This window comes from Saccopteryx leptura, chromosome 12, assembly GCF_036850995.1.
Source record: "Saccopteryx leptura isolate mSacLep1 chromosome 12, mSacLep1_pri_phased_curated, whole genome shotgun sequence".
Taxonomy (NCBI): Eukaryota; Metazoa; Chordata; class Mammalia; order Chiroptera; family Emballonuridae; genus Saccopteryx; species Saccopteryx leptura.
In genome coordinates this window covers 1,643,233-1,658,919 of record NC_089514.1, presented here as the reverse complement: position 1 = coordinate 1,658,919, position 15,687 = coordinate 1,643,233, and positions in this window count along the sequence as shown.

The window sequence follows — 15,687 nt, the reverse complement described above, 5'->3', positions numbered from 1 at the left end:
AAGGCAACAGTTCGTTCTTGTCTTTACTCCCAGAAAAGGGGGTCCTTCTTTTTTGTACCCACTGAGATGAGTGCTTCATGGGTCACTTTAAAAAAAAAAATTCTTCTTGAATTTATTGCAGTCACACTGGTGAATAAAACTGCATTGCTTTCAGGTGTGGACTTCTCTAATGCATCATCTGTATATTGTGTGCCCATCACCCCAAGTCACGTCTCCTTCCGTCACCGCTAATCCCACCTGCCCCCCGTCCCTCTGGTCACCACCCTCTGGTCACCACCCCTCTGGTCATCACCCCTCTGGTCACCACCCCCCATCCCTCTGGTCACCACCCTCTGGTCACCACCCCTCTGGTCACCACCCCCCATCCCTCTGGTCACCACCACACAGCTGTCTGTGTCTATGAGGCTTTGTTTGTTTGTTTTTCTGAACCCCTTCCCCTTTCGCACCCAGCCCCCCAGCCCCCTCCCCTCGGACTGCCGCCTGTCTGACCCTCTGTCTCTGCGAGTCTGTTTCCACGGCCAAGTGTTTTGAAAATGTCTCTGGATTTAACGGCCGTGAAGGTGCCTTTCAAATCTGGGGTTGTAAGCTTGTAAGGGATTGTTGCTAAAAGACAGATAGGTTTATTTATAACTCTTTTCTTTTTCTTGGATTTTAATATTCTTAAGTACAAAAATAAAAAAATAAAAAAAGGAGGAAAAAAAAAACCTCCGTGTTTTGAAATCCTTTGAAAATCCCCGCACCTTCAATCAGGTAATGCTCTTTGTGGTCGCCTCATACATATTTATTGAAGACTGACGGACGGAATGGGGGGGGGGGTGAGATACTGAAGCATCTCTGTACCCCCCCCCCCAGGCTGCGGGCTCTGTGTGCTCCGGACTCAGCACCGTCTGGAGATCACACGGACAGGGTCCTGCGCCCGCGGTCCTGGCTGGACGGAGACTCAGCACCGTCTGGAGATCACACGGACAGGGTCCTGCGCCCGCGGTCCTGGCTGGACGGGGACTCAGCACCCCGCTGTCCCCATGCCCTGGGTGTGCCCTCCACAGGGCGCTTTATGAAGCTTGCTAACGTGACGACCGTGTGTCCATTTCTCTTCCAGACATCAAGCGTCCTGATCGGTGTCCCCCTTCCCTGTCGCCCGGCCCCTTGCCAACAGCATGCCCCGTCCCCTGGTCCCTGCTCTGCCCTTCCTAGCACCTGACATCTCAGGTGTCTAAGGGCGGTGTGTCCCCTGCATCACAGTGAAAGGGCAGAGACTCCTCTGGTGTCTTCACTCCTGGCTCCCCTGTCTCAGAATAGCCCTGGTCCACAAATAGCTCGCTGGATGGAAGATTGAGGAGCAAGTGGAAACTATGGTTTAAGAATCAAACAAACGAACACTTTTCTCATGCCACCAGCCCCGATGACCTATCTGAGCGCCTACCCTATCTTTAGAGGAGGAGAGGGCTTGCGTCAAAGTGACCACCAGAGTCTTAGAAAGTTCACCAGTTTGGGCCGGTAGCCACACTCCGTTCCCCCAAAGGGGTTTTCTAGGGGCTGCGTACCTGCCCTGAGAGAAGGGAGGGACCCCCTCCATCCGAGGGTGTGTGTGTTAAAGCAGACAGCCTGAAGCTGACCTTGACTCTTCCCCAGGCCCCGGGAGGAATGCAGCTCAAAAGGCGCGCACCCACGTTCCCCGACTCCCCCCTGGAACTCCCTACCTGCTTGCCCGACATTCTTCCCATCGCGCTCCGAGCTCCACGCACCAGGACTCAAGGCGGCGGTGGTGGCATCTGTCCTGGATGTGGCCGATTTCTTGACGGGAAAGTCTCCATGGGCAACACTCCTTACTCTTCACAAGTTTGTCACTGTATCCGTCACATGAACTATGGTTTTAGAAATGTGTCATTTTCTTTCTTTAGATGAAAAGTAGGCAACAGATCTCTCTCTCTCTCTCTCTCTGTCTTCTTTACATAACGTTCAAGCACAGTTGAGTTTTATAAACCTTGCACAGAGAGGACAGAATTTGAAACTGTTTTTGTTTGAGGTCCACCCCCCCCCCCCCGGTAGCTGGAACCTGTCAGATGCAGAGCATCTATGTCCCCGGCCGCCCTCTGCCAGACACCCTTCTGGGGAGGCGGCGGGAGACGAGATCCCCTGCGGGAGACGAGATCCCCTGCGGGAGACGTGATCCCCTGCGGGAGACGGGATCCCCTGCGGGAGACGGGATCCCCTGCGGGAGACACGATCCCCTGCGGGAGACGGGATCCCCTGTGGGAGGCACGATCCCCTGAGGGAGACGGGATCCCTTGTGGGAGACGGGATCCCCTGTGGGAGACGGGATCCCCTGCGGGAGATGCGATCCCCTGCGGGAGACGGGATCCCTTGTGGGAGACGGGATCCCCGGTGGGAGACGGGATCCCCTGCGGAAGATGCGATCCCCTGCGGGAGACGGGATCCCCTGCGGGAGACACGATCCCTTGCGTCCGGTGTGTCCGAGGCCCCACGCGCGTCTCCAGCAGGGATGTTTCTGGTGCCGCCAGGTCTCTGACGCGGCTGCTTCCGTGTTTTTCTCACCTGCACTCTCCACCCAGGGCCTCATCCTGACCCGTCCGCTCTGCGCACGTTGAGAGATCCACAGATATCAGCACACTGTGCCCAGGGGTTTGTGCTTGTGAGAACATTTATCTTTGGGGGTGTGGGGCTCATGATTCTAATAAGGCTCAAAATTTCTTATATTTTCTGGAAAAAGAAATAATCAAGCACCACTAATCAAGGAGTGGGGGGGGGAAGACGTGAATCAAATCCCTTTGAAAGAAGAGCTGCCGTTCCCTTTAGTAGAAACTGTGACAATGGTTGGGAAACCAACCTTCATGCCCCACACGTGTCTCCATGGTGACAGCGGCCACCCCACACCCCACGCTGCCCTTCAGTGACCCGCCCCCCATGTGAACCTGCCGACTCCGTCAGTCCCCACCCCTGCCCCCCACGGACATGCACAGGCAGACGCAGGACGCAGGCTGATAGACAAGACCTCACTGAACCTCGGTGACCAATGCGAGGTAAACAATTGCAGGCAGTGCCACCTAATGAAATGACCTTGTTTAGAAGCTGTGTCCGCTCGTCTCCAGCATGTCATCTGTGCCCGGGTCCCTGTCATTGATTGTGCTGTCAATGAAGAGTCGTCGCCAGCATTTCAGGACACCTTGACGTCCGTCGGCAGTGGAAGCTCGGGGGATCGACGCTCCTCTCTCTCTCTCTCTCTCTCTCTCTCTCTCTCCCTCTCTCCCTGCATCTCTCTCTCTAAAAATAAAATAAGAAAGAAAGAAAAAGAAAAATGGAATCCGTTGGGTGGGGGCTGTGTTCAGCCGACCACATGGTGGAAACAGACAGCACTGACCCTCGGTCCACCCTGCGGAGCTCTGCTGTCCTCCGAGGGGTGAGGCGGGAGACTGAGTCACCGAGTGGCTGTCGTCTGGGCCGACCGGGAGTGGGAAGCTCCTTCTCACGGAGAAGAGGACACAGCGTCAGCTGGAGATCGCAGTCTGGGAGTCGGAGGGTACGCCTCACTCACGGTTACATCCAGACCGTTTCAGAGACGTTGCTAATGAAACACGGGTGTGTGACACGGGACACCAGCATGCGGTGCGGTGAGCAGCAGACCAAAGCGCTGCTGCTTTTGAACGTCACCGGGGACGGGCGCAGACTGCGTCTCCAGAGGCCGCTTGTGTTCCTCCCTGGCCTGCGTGGTGGAGAAGTTAGGGGCAGGTGGCGAGGACGGGCCTGGGAAAGGAATGGCCTAGGAATAACCATTTCATTTGAAGGCACAAGATTTGCTTTTGCTGCAAATATTGGATGTGTTGATCGTAGAAAACCTGGCCGCAGGAGGGTCCTTCCTTGCTGAGTGAGTGACTCAGCTTGTATTTGCAGTGAATTCAGCTCACAGGGCAGAGGGACACTCGAAGTACTTCACCTGCCTGTTGAGAGAGGCACCAAGAGAATGAGAGAAGTAAAAATCATCAAGCGCTCTGGCCCGTTGGCTCAGTGGTAGAGCATCGGCACAGTGTGTGGAAGTCCCGGGTTCGATTCCCGGCCAGGGCACACAGGAGAAGCGCCCATCTGCTTCTTCACCCTTCCCCATCTCCTTCCTCTCTGTCTCTCTCTTCCCCTCCTGCAGCCAAGGCTCCATTGGAACAAAGTTGGCCCAAGTGCTGAGGATGGCTCCATGGCCTCTGCCTCAAGACTCTAGAATGGCTCTGGTTGCAACAGAGCAATGCCCCAGATGGACAGAGCATCGCCTCCTGGTGGGCATGCCGGGTGGATCCCGGTCGGGCCCATATGGGAGTCTGTCTGACTGCCTCCCCGCTTCTCACTTCGGAAAAATACCAAAAAAAAAAGGTGATAAAGCATGTATAACAGAGGGCCATATTTAGATGTCCCAGAAAAGAACCAATATGGTTTTGTCTTTTTCATCTCAAAACAGCAAGAAGAAAAGGCTGCAGGCCAGCTTTCACGGGCAGAACCCGGAGCAGTGCGGGTGCCAGCAGCCGGGGCCAGGGGGGGCCTGAGGCCCCAGGGCGGGAGCGCAGAGGACGGGCGGAATGACCCCTGAGTGGCGGTGGGGGCCGGTGTTACAGGTGACCAAGGACAGGCGCTTCCTTCCCAGGCGGACCCCCCCACACACAGAATAAAGTAAAAAGGACTCCTACGTATAGAAGTGCACGGTGAGTGCATGCTCTGACCTTCACTGTGCTTTGACCTCGCATAATGGCGCCCACCCCAGGGTGGGGTGTGGCGTTTCCCTCTAGGACGCTCTGCCGAGGGGGTTCGCTGCCCTTTCTGTGCCCAGCAGCCCCCTGGGGAGCTTGAGGAAAGGCTGGTGGCCGGGCCTTCTGCTCCCTCGTGTGTCTAAGGCACCCCCGGACTCAGGACTGAAAAGCAGACGAGAACGAGAGACACTTTCACCGGCACTTTGGAAAGCAGGGGGGATATTCAAACACGTCGCCGCGCCTGCACTTTCCGACCCAGGAGTGGCTGTCGCTGGGGACCGCGCACAGGGTCTTCCCTGGATCCAGTGACAGTGATTTCAGGTCAGCCCCACAAACAGGTGTCTGTGTCCTGCTGGCGTCAGCAAGAGGTCAGCACGGAAGGCCGGGGAGCAAAGGCCCCAGCGCGGTGCACGCTGTCGGTGCTGGTGGGGCGTGGAGCGGGCGGGACAGTTTAACGGGCACACCCGGAAGAAAGGGGCTTCGCCATCCTGTGCTGCTGACCACTGGCCGGAGATGCATTCTTGTAGTTTAAAATGCACTGTGCTTTCCTGTTGCTTTTTTTTCTTTCCTTTTTTTATTTTTTTATTTATTTTATTTTTTTTCATTTTTCCGAAGCTGGAAACGGGGAGGCAGTCAGACAGACTCCCGCATGCACCCGCCCACCAGGGGGTGACACTCTGCCCACCAGGGGGTGATGCTCTGCCCATCTGGGGCGTCGCTCTGTTGCATCCAGAGCCACTCTAGTGCCTGAGGCAGAGGCCACAGAGCCATCCCCAGCGCCCGGGCCATCTTTGCTCCAATGGAGCCTCGGCTGTGGGAGGGGAAGAGAGAGACAGAGAGGAAGGAGAGGGGGAGGGGTGGAGAAGCAGATGGGCGCTTCTCCTGTGTGCCCTGGCTGAGAATCGAACCCAGGACTCCTACACGCCAGGCCGACGCTCTACCACTGAGCCAACCGGCCAGGGCCCTTTCTTTTTTTCTTGCTTCCCTGAAAGTTGTGAAATAGCTTTTCGCTGACATTTCAGAGAATGTCCTCCGCGACGTGGTGACGACGACTGATTAATTAGCCGAAAAGAAAACACTAGTGTGAAACTGTCACGTACCGAATACATTCAAAAACTGTTAGGAAACGAGATAATTTCGGTCCCCGTGTGAACGGACGTGGCGAGTGACTCATCTGGCGTTGCTTAGTAACGGGAGCTCACCCAGATTTCCCAGGAAGTGTCACGTGGCCAGACGTTCCTATGCCAGCCCCGTGGGGGCACTGAAGCACCCCGCTACATTGGGGAGGGGGGCTGCATGGATTTGATGAGCCCTCCTGTCACGAGTTCCCTGAGGTCCCCTTCCCACACTTGAAACAGAAACGCGGTCAACTCCGAGAGTGGAATCATCAGATAGAAACAAAACTAGTATTTCTTGACTGATACAGTATATTTCACTCCCCACACCTCACCACTACGAAGGAAGTCACTGTCCCTGGATTCATATAAATGAATAAACTAATGTTACAACAGAATCCCACTGGCTACATTTTGAAGATCTTATTGGCTTTATTGATGTAAGGGTTCATGAATTAGGCAGCATCCCATGTAGCAGAGAGGGGGTGTGGGCTCTGAAGAGCCCCACCAGGCAAGCGGTTTTATGTTCCGAAGGGAGCGGACACAAGGAAGCCGCACTGGGCGTCAAACAGGCCGGCTGTCGCAAGGTCACCTTGCTTTCAGGGATGTCAGGGGTCTCTCAGGCAGGTGACCTAACTCGTGCAGAGCAGTGCCTTCCTGAATGACTGATCGAAGAGTCCGTTTCTGAGACAGCCCAACTGTAAGGAAGTCTCAGTTTGGGAATTTGGAACGTGGCGTGAGTGACTCCCTTCGGGGCCCGTTGTCTTGTTCGTAACAGTAATATTCAGAAAACGTAAGGAAGCCGTCTGAGGAGTCTCTGGGTCGCCTTGAATTACACTCACCGGAAGGCGCCAACACAAAACACCGCGGAAGAAACCAGGCTTGCGTAAGAGAGGCGTCTAGGAGCCGGTCCTCCCGGAAGGGCCCAGTTGAGACAATAAGACACAGGCTTCGCATCACGGGGGGCATTTAAGATGGACATTGGGGGTTGATGGGTTCTTAGGATGCGCAAATATGGAAGAAACAATGAAGTTCCGTAATTCCACCAATTTTTTTCTTCCTCTGTCTTGCAAATGGGATCGTGATTTGACAAGAGTTCACCTCTTCCTTCGGCCCCCAGAGTAGATGGACCAACCCTGTGCTCTGTTTACCACGATCGGTGTCCGTTTTTCCTGCACGTGTGACCCGGCAAGTCCCCTCACCATCTGTCTGTTTCTTCTCGACCGTCGATAGATTGAAAGGAAACTTCTCAACCGAGTAAGAATGTTAACATGATGAGTCAAAGGAGAGATTTCACTTTCTGTCACAGACCTTGTCTCATCTCTCATCTAATGAGATACAAATTAACTTGTTCACGATGTGAAGTCAAATTAATGCACGAGAGTCCACTTAATAACTTGAGGAACGGCAGACTGAATGATACATGTACTTGGAAAAAGTGTTTAACATCTAATGTCAGAAAGCATTGGAATACTTATTTTAAAAAAAAAGTTTTAAAAAGAGTCAGGAATGTTGGGTGATGCCACCCCAAAATTTCCCTCATCACTCTCAGAGTTGTTCTGTGTCTGTGCCTAATTTAATCAGTATGAAATGATGTCATCTTTCAGACATCAACGTTGACTATTTCTTCGTTTTGCTTCTAGGGGAAAAACATATAATAGAAATGATACCTAGCTCATATTTTTAGAAATCCTAGGAATGATGTTAAATACTTAGATGGAAACAAGGATTCTCAGCCCTGGCCGGTTGGCTCAGCGGTAGAGCGTCGGCCTAGCGTGCGGAGGACCCGGGTTCGATTCCCGGCCAGGGCACACAGGAGAAGCGCCCATTTGCTTCTCCACCCCTCCGCCGCGCTTTCCTCTCTGTCTCTCTCTTCCCCTCCCGCAGCCAAGGCTCCATTGGAGCAAAGATGGCCCGGGCGCTGGGGATGGCTCTGTGGCCTCTGCCCCAGGCGCTAGAGTGGCTCTGGTCACAACATGGCGACGCCCAGGATGGGCAGAGCATCGCCCCCTGGTGGGCAGAGCGTTGCCCCATGGTGGGCGTGCCGGGTGGATCCCGGTCGGGCGCATGCGAGAGTCTGTCTGACTGTCTCTCCCTGTTTCCAGCTTCAGAAAAATGAAAAAAAAAAAAAAAAAAAAAAAAAAAGAAACAAGGATTCTCTGTGTTGAAAATCAGCCGTCTGCAATCACGACACCGTCCCTGATCTTTGGGGGACGAGGTCCTCACTGTGCATCCGGATCCCGCCAGCGGACAGGTGGCGTAGTCCTCAGGGACACCAACTCTGTGCTGGGACCCGAGGCTGGGACGTGGACCGCACCAGCTGAACTTGGCTGACCTGTTCCAGCCCGTCCATCAGGGTCCGGTCCAGCTGTCCCCTAGAGCCTGCAAGTCAAATGTTTGGAAATTACCTTCATCAACATGTAAACCACCTTCAACCAATATATTGGTGACAAAGTCCAGAAAACTCTGCTACTTTAATCCTTGTTTTCCCCTAAAGTATATCACGTAAGGCAGGGGTCCCCAAACTACGGCCCGCGGGCCACATGCGGCCCCCTGAGGCCATTTATCCGGTCCCCACCGCACTTCCGGAAGGGGCACCTCTTTCATTGGTGGTCAGTGAGAGGAGCATAGTCCCCATTGAAATACTGGTCAGTTTGTTGATTTAAATTTACTTGTTCTTTATTTTAAATATTGTATTTGTTCCTGTTTTGTTTTTTTACTTTAAAATAAGATATGTGCAGTGTGCATAGGGATTTGTTCATAGTTTTTTTTATAGTCCGGCCCTCCAACGGTCTGAGGGACAGTGAACTGGCCCCCTCTGTAAAAAGTTTGGGGACCCCTGGCGTAAGGAATACCGTCAAGGGTATTGTTGTAACTGTAACTGTGTGGCATCCGACGGCTACTAGATTTATCAGAGCGTCACTCCTTAAGTGCGATAAACATGTCTCATCACTGGATTGCACACCTGAAACTCCTACCATGCTGTACGTCCACTGTGATTTAACTTTTTTTTTTTTAATTATTATTTTTTTAAATCCTTACATTCACCTAATCTTAGAAGATCAAGTTCAAGTTCACTTTTAACTCCTTACGTGCTTGTGACTGGCCCCCCACAGTTAACCATGACGCCCAGTTGATCAGCCACTCCTGCCACTTTCGCGCCACGCCGCGGAAAACATTTCTGCCCGCGCTCTTAAAACCCCTGTGACCTCGCCTGCGTGGCCCTGCGGTCGGTTACAGTTTCCCCACATCTCCAGCCTTCACCTCACGCATACGTTCCTCTTCGTCTCTGTGGGTCTGGTTCCAAAGTCCCTGGGCTGCCGTCCAAAGCAACTTGATGACACTTTCATTTTATGTTGACTCACACTTCATCGTCATTATTTTTTTTCATCGTAGGCAGACGTCCACCAGGCCCCCTCATCTTAATCATCTCGGCGTCTCGCAGGGCTTGGCACGGTGTCTGGCAGTGTAGAGCGTCCCACACGCCTTTCAGGAAATAGAAGTGTATGAACACAGAGCCAGAAGCTTGTCCCACCAGAGCTGGCATCGTATGAACATCTCAAGGGGTGTTCTGCCGTGCGCGGCACAGTCCCTGCTGAAGAAAACCAAGAGCCGGGGCTACTTCTGTTCTTTCTCGTCCTGAAGCAAGAGAAAGAACTTTCAAAATTCGCTTCTGAGGACAAAAGCATTAGAAGACTCGATGCCATGCGTGTTGTTTTATGTTTTCAGCCAGTTAAGCCCCATTTCAACAACAACAAATCTGTCAGGTAAGCACGCCTCCAGCGCTTGTGTTTGTAAAGAGGGGTTTTACTGACTCGGGCGAGGTCACTTCTCTCTCCGAATTCACCCCCCCCCCCCCGTCCCCGTGGGCTCACGCTGAGGTGGTTCAGGGGGGATTAGGCAGGGACGGCATTTGTCACCGAAGGCAATTTTATACTGAAGGCCTCCTTCACAAAACGGAACGGAAAGCAAACCTTCCTGTTTTCAGCCGGTCAGGTTTTTAGATCTGTCACAAATCAGAAGCTGAACTTGCCGGGAAGGAGTCACTTACTAGTTTGTAGAGACAAAAAGAAAAAAAAAAATAGCATTGCCTGACCTCTGGTGACGCAGTGGATAAAGCGTCGACCTGGGAACACTGAGGTTGCCGGTTCAAAACCCTGCACATGTCTGGTCGAGGAATATATGGGAGTTGATGCTTCCTGCTCCTCCCCCCTTTCTCTCTCTCCCTCTCTCTCTCTCTCTCTCCCTCCCTCCCTCCTCTCTAAAATGAATAAGAAATAGTATTAAACACCATCTATTTAAAAAAAAATAACTGAAAGAAAAGCACGGCATTGGGGGAATATGCACTAAAGATTTTAAAACCTCTCAGGCATACACACACAGCACACATACAAACACATGCCAACACACATATGCACACGGACTTCTTTGTGGGTCGGAATATACACAAAGATACTAGAAGAAAATCTCTTTAGTCTTTCTTAGGTGGGACTTTAATTTTCAAATTAAATCACAGCTTGGGAAGGTCAGATGAAGTCCTCACGATCATTACTGTTCTCTGAAACCCGTCCCCCACATTGTAGGGATCTATAAACTTGCAATGTAAACCTTGCTACCTCTCCAAAAATAAAAAAATCACTGGAGGGTTAGCCTATTTGCTCTGCTACTATCAAAAAAAATAAAAATAAAAAATCTCTCCGCTCTTTCCCCTGAGAGAAGCCTGGTGTGTTACCAAGGGAACCCGTTCTGAAATTGGACCCATTCCGGCTCAGCTCACAGTTGCACAATGTGGGGTGTGTGGAGTAACAAATTGGGTTCATTGTAACCTAACGCACGAGATTATTAGGAGGATGAGATGAGATGACAGACGGGAGGCACCTCCTCATTTCTTCTGCATTAAACACCGACAAAGAATACTGTTTCCAGGAAAACGGGGGCGAATTTGGGAGTGAAAGAAAAGCAAAGCACCTCTTCAGAAGGAGATTAGCTAGGACCACTCACTCAGCATTGAGGTTCACAGCCTCTGAGGTCCTGTGGCTTCTCGTCTAGGTATTCATTACCGGAGTCAGTGGTTCTCAAACTTTTTGAAGTCGGGGCGCATTTAAAATCCTACAAATCATTGTAGGCACCCTATATACAAATTTCTGAGAAACATGTTATAATAAGTAAGTCAAATATTAAATAAAAAATATATAAAGTCCAAGTGTGCTTTTATGGTAATTAAACGAAATAAATACGACAAAATTAAATTTATTCTGATGTTAGAAAACATTTTTATGTTACATTTTTTTGAGTTATGCTTTTTAGAATTCGTCAAAAGGGGGTTAAAAAGAAGAAAACAACAAAAAAAGTTATCTCTTCATATATATAGATACATTCTTAGTAAGATTTAGTAAATTTGGCAGGTCCAGAGTGAATGTGTTAAGTTTTTTCATTCTTGTGTTTATGAGAAACATGAGCCTGATGTGTCCTAGAGATTTCTTCAATGTTTGGGCATATATTTGAAAGGCAAAAACTCTCATTTCCTCATCAATACATTAAAGAATTCCTCTCTTTTTACTCTTAATTGTGTTGAGTGCAGAAAACACCCACCATACATATCATCTTAACTTGACATCAAACAAAGGATAGAAGAAACTTGCCTCCAGTCTTTCCGGGGAACACGGGGGTAGTGTAAACAATCCAGCACCACAGCTTAACAGCCTTTTGCAACCTGATCAGGCAAGTGAGGTGGGGCAGACTGTCAGTTTACAGCTAATTCCCCACATCTCTGCCCCCAAAAATCTAAACTCCAAAAACCCTGTTGGTTTTTTGGTTCCCAACAGGCACATATTACTCTGGAATACCACAGGGCGCACCCGGAAATCTTCTAGGGCACACCAGTGCGCCCTGGCACACACTTTGAAGACCACTGCCCTAAGTACGTGGAAACGTGCACAAGTGCGAGGTTTCTTGTGGGTGGGGGTGGCGGACTTGGCCCCCGGGGGTGCTGGGGTTCACTGCACAAAGGCACACACACAAGAAAGATACCACTCCGCTCATTTTGAGAAGCGAGTTTTGACCGGAAGTTCTCAGAATGTATGCTGATTTACAAAACGCGTGATCTGTGCAACTCTCTCTTGAGTTTGTAAACAGAGACTGATACCACCTTTACGTTATCGCTGCGCCCTCTCTCTTTCCCCTCCCCCGATATTGAAGTGACGTTGCACTCCTGACCCCATGACACAAACCTTCCTTCACAATCTGCCCAGGATGGTTTCACACTTCTGTGATTCAGCGTGACCCAGGAACTCATGACAGAAGTCAGCCTGGATTAGCTCAGGACTGTGAATTTAAGAAGTTTACAAGAAACCCAGGTGGCAGAGACACCTGGTGAATGCTACAAGGGCATGTGAAGTCATAAAGTGCAGATGGCATCTTCAAAAAATAAATTACAAGGGACAACCCAAAAGAAAGAAAAGCAAAGCAAAGCAAAGCAAAGCAAAGCAAAGAAAAGAAAAGAAAAGAAAAGAAAAGAAAAGAAAAGAAAAGAAAAGAAAAGAAAAGAAAAGAAAAGAAAAGAGATGGAGACTCGTGGATTAAAATAACCTCACTGGACATGTCGGCCAAGTGGAATTGGGAACCTTGTTTGGATTCTGACCCAAATGCTCAACTGCTAGACAATACGAAACAAGGAGGCACATTTAACTACGCATTTAACTATTTCAAGGTGATAAGAGAACTATTCTAGTGCAGTTGTGATGGTAGCGATGATATTTAAGAGATGAGCCTTGTTTTCTCTGTGTCCCCCGTTTTTCTCAGATTCACTGAAGTATAATTAGTAAGTAACACCCACACATTCTGATATAGTTTCACTTGAGTGCAGTTCAGCGTACCTTTTTACAGTTACCTTTAGACTCCTTTGATGCAATAAACATTTGGGAACGGTTTTAATTTCCACGTGTTTAGAGATTTTACCGTTGTGTTTCGGTTATTGATTTTCTGCCTGACTCCACCATGATGATATGACTACGATTGTCGGGCTTGTTTAACGACTCAGGATGTGCGCGATTGGACGGAAAGTTCCATACGTGCTTGGGGAAAAAATTGCCTCCTTCTGCGGTCATACCTGGTCTTCTGCCTGCGGGCATTGGGTCAGCTTGGCTGCCCGTGCTCTGCTGACCTCCCCGTCCTTGCTGACTTTCTGCGTAGCGTTCCATCGGTGGTTGAGAGGGGATTTCTGAAATATTCAACGTTGGTCATCAGTTCATTTGTTTATTCTTTTAAGTTCATCGGTTTCTGCATATCTTTCCCAGCTCTGTTGTTCAGGCACACGTTTATAATCAGCGTTTCTTCAGGTGGATTGTTACATTGTTACACAATATCTTGGTCCTCGCAATTTCCTCTGCTCTCAAGTCTAACTTATCAGGCATTAATGCACCCTCTACTGCAGGGGTCCCCAAACTACGGCCCGCGGGCCACATGCGGCCCCCTGAGGCCATTTATCCGGCCCCCACTGCACTTCTGGAAGGGGCACCTCTTTCATTGGTGGTCAGTGAGAGGAGCATAGTTCCCATTGAAATACTGGTCAGTTTGTTGATTTAAATTTACTTGTTCTTTATTTTAAATGTTATATTTGTTCCCGTTTTGTTTTTTTACTTTAAAATAAGATATGTGCAGTGTGCATAGGGATTTGTTCATAGTTTTTTTTTTTTAGTCCAGCCCTCCAATAGTCTGAGGGACAGTGAACTGGCCCCCTGTGTAAAAAGTTTGGGGACCCCTGCTCTACTGTTTCTACTTTATTTGTTTTGGTATAATACATTGTTGTTGTTTTTTCCCCTTACTTCTTTCTATCTACCTATGCCATTAAATTTGACTTTAATTTCTTGTACAAAACAGGAATTTAGATGGTCCTTGTCTACTTCTCAGCCTCTGTCTTTTGGTGGGTACATTACCACTAATAAAGGTAATTATTAATAACGTTATTTCCTAGTATGCTGGGCGAGACAGGATAGTGTTTAGGACTAGTTGCCACCCACGAGTGGCGCCGTAGCCTTCTGGGGGATTTCTACCCACTGCCGTTTCTGGAGACGTGGACACTTTGTTCCTTCTCATGTGATGTCATTGACCATTTTTCTCAATCATCCTTTCAGTTGGCTCTTTTTCTGAGACGTGGGTAGTTTTTTCACGCTTCTTGGCTAGTGTGAACACAAAGCATTCTCAGTCCCCGTGTGAGCTCTGCGTGTGATTTCCGTAACTGGTGGCGGTTCCTTACCAGGCTCCAGCGAATGGCTTCACTGCATGCACGGGTCACTGCTCAGCCGAAGATCTGAGAACAGCCCTCCGCAGGTTGTCCCGGGGGGCTTTGTCCTGCGGGTCCCTCCTTTGCAGTACTGTGCTTTGTGTGCTCTGCCCACCTCACCCGCACCAGACCTTCAGCTCTGCCTGGCAGGTCAGAGTCTCTGGGTTCTCTGCCTCGTTTCCCGTCCCTGTGAGGCGGCCCGGGACTCTCCCGAGGGTGACGCTGGGACCATCCCTGAGAGCTTGTCATTGGTTGCCTCAGTTCTCATAGGTCACAGTCTTGTTCTCTCTGATGTGTGATGTCTGACGACTAGTATGTCAGGTGCCAACAGTATTGTGATTATTATTGTTATTACTATTGTTTCCATACTCAGGTTTTCCTAAATTGCACTCCTTATTATTTTAATGCTCATATTGTCCCATATTTATCCAGTGAAACTTTTATATATCTATATATCCAACAATGTCCCTTTGATTGATGCTATGTTGCCATGTCTCACAGATGTTTGAGACAGTCTAGAATACTCCCTGCACCACACTGGTTATTAGTCACTCCTCAAGGGCTGTCAATTGTCGTTCAGAACTCTCCACGTTATGAATTAAATCTGTTATTGTAACAAGGTGTTGTCTTGAGAAATTCACTTAATGTATCTAAATGAGTCTAAATTTCCTTTTTAGTCAAACCAAGTATAAAACCTCCAATCTTGCTGTATTGTTGTGATAACAATGAAATACTACATAGAAGAAACCCTGGGCGAAATCCTGATATTTAATGCCTATTTGAAACTCATTATTTTATTTTCTATTTTCTCTGTCTCAGAAATAAGATTATCTTTCATTGGCCATAAAGGTATAGGCGGGTTTTCTTGCCATAAGAGTTTTTTCATTGTTCCCATCACATCAGTAACGATTTTTTAAAAACGGCCTCTTTAGTTTACTTACAGAGAAGTTTTCAGGCACTTACACTTGATTCTTTCTTGTTACGAATTCAGCTGAGTAGCTACGTGATGAATGGTGTCTGCTTCCACTGAACATAATATGACATTAATCTTGGAGTCCTCAGGGTTCCCAGAGAGCTGTCAATACATCAAACCCTCACGCCCATCTGCCCATCAGAACGCCTTACGCACTTCACAGCGCTGGAGACAGAAAACCGATACCAAGTTTCAGGGGATTGAGGCATTGTTACTGCCTGGCCTCATTCTCTCTCTGCCACTCAATTATGTCAGGAGTCTCTTTTGTTCCTTTCTTGGGACTTAATAAGTGGAATGATCATTAATAGTTCATATAGAGTCTATCTGTTGTTTATTTCTTTCATATTCAAAATAATATTGACCCAAATCCTTTCACTCAAAAAAAAAATGTCCTGAGTGAAAAATTATTACCCATTACGTCTGCACTTAACTTCTTAAAATTTCTGTTTAAAGCTCCAAAGAGTAACTAGACAGGAAGAAAGGAAGGAAGGAGGGGAGGGAGGGAAGGAGGGAGAGGGGAGAAGGAAGGAAGGAAGGAAGGAAGGAAGGAAGGAAGGAAGGAAGGAAGGA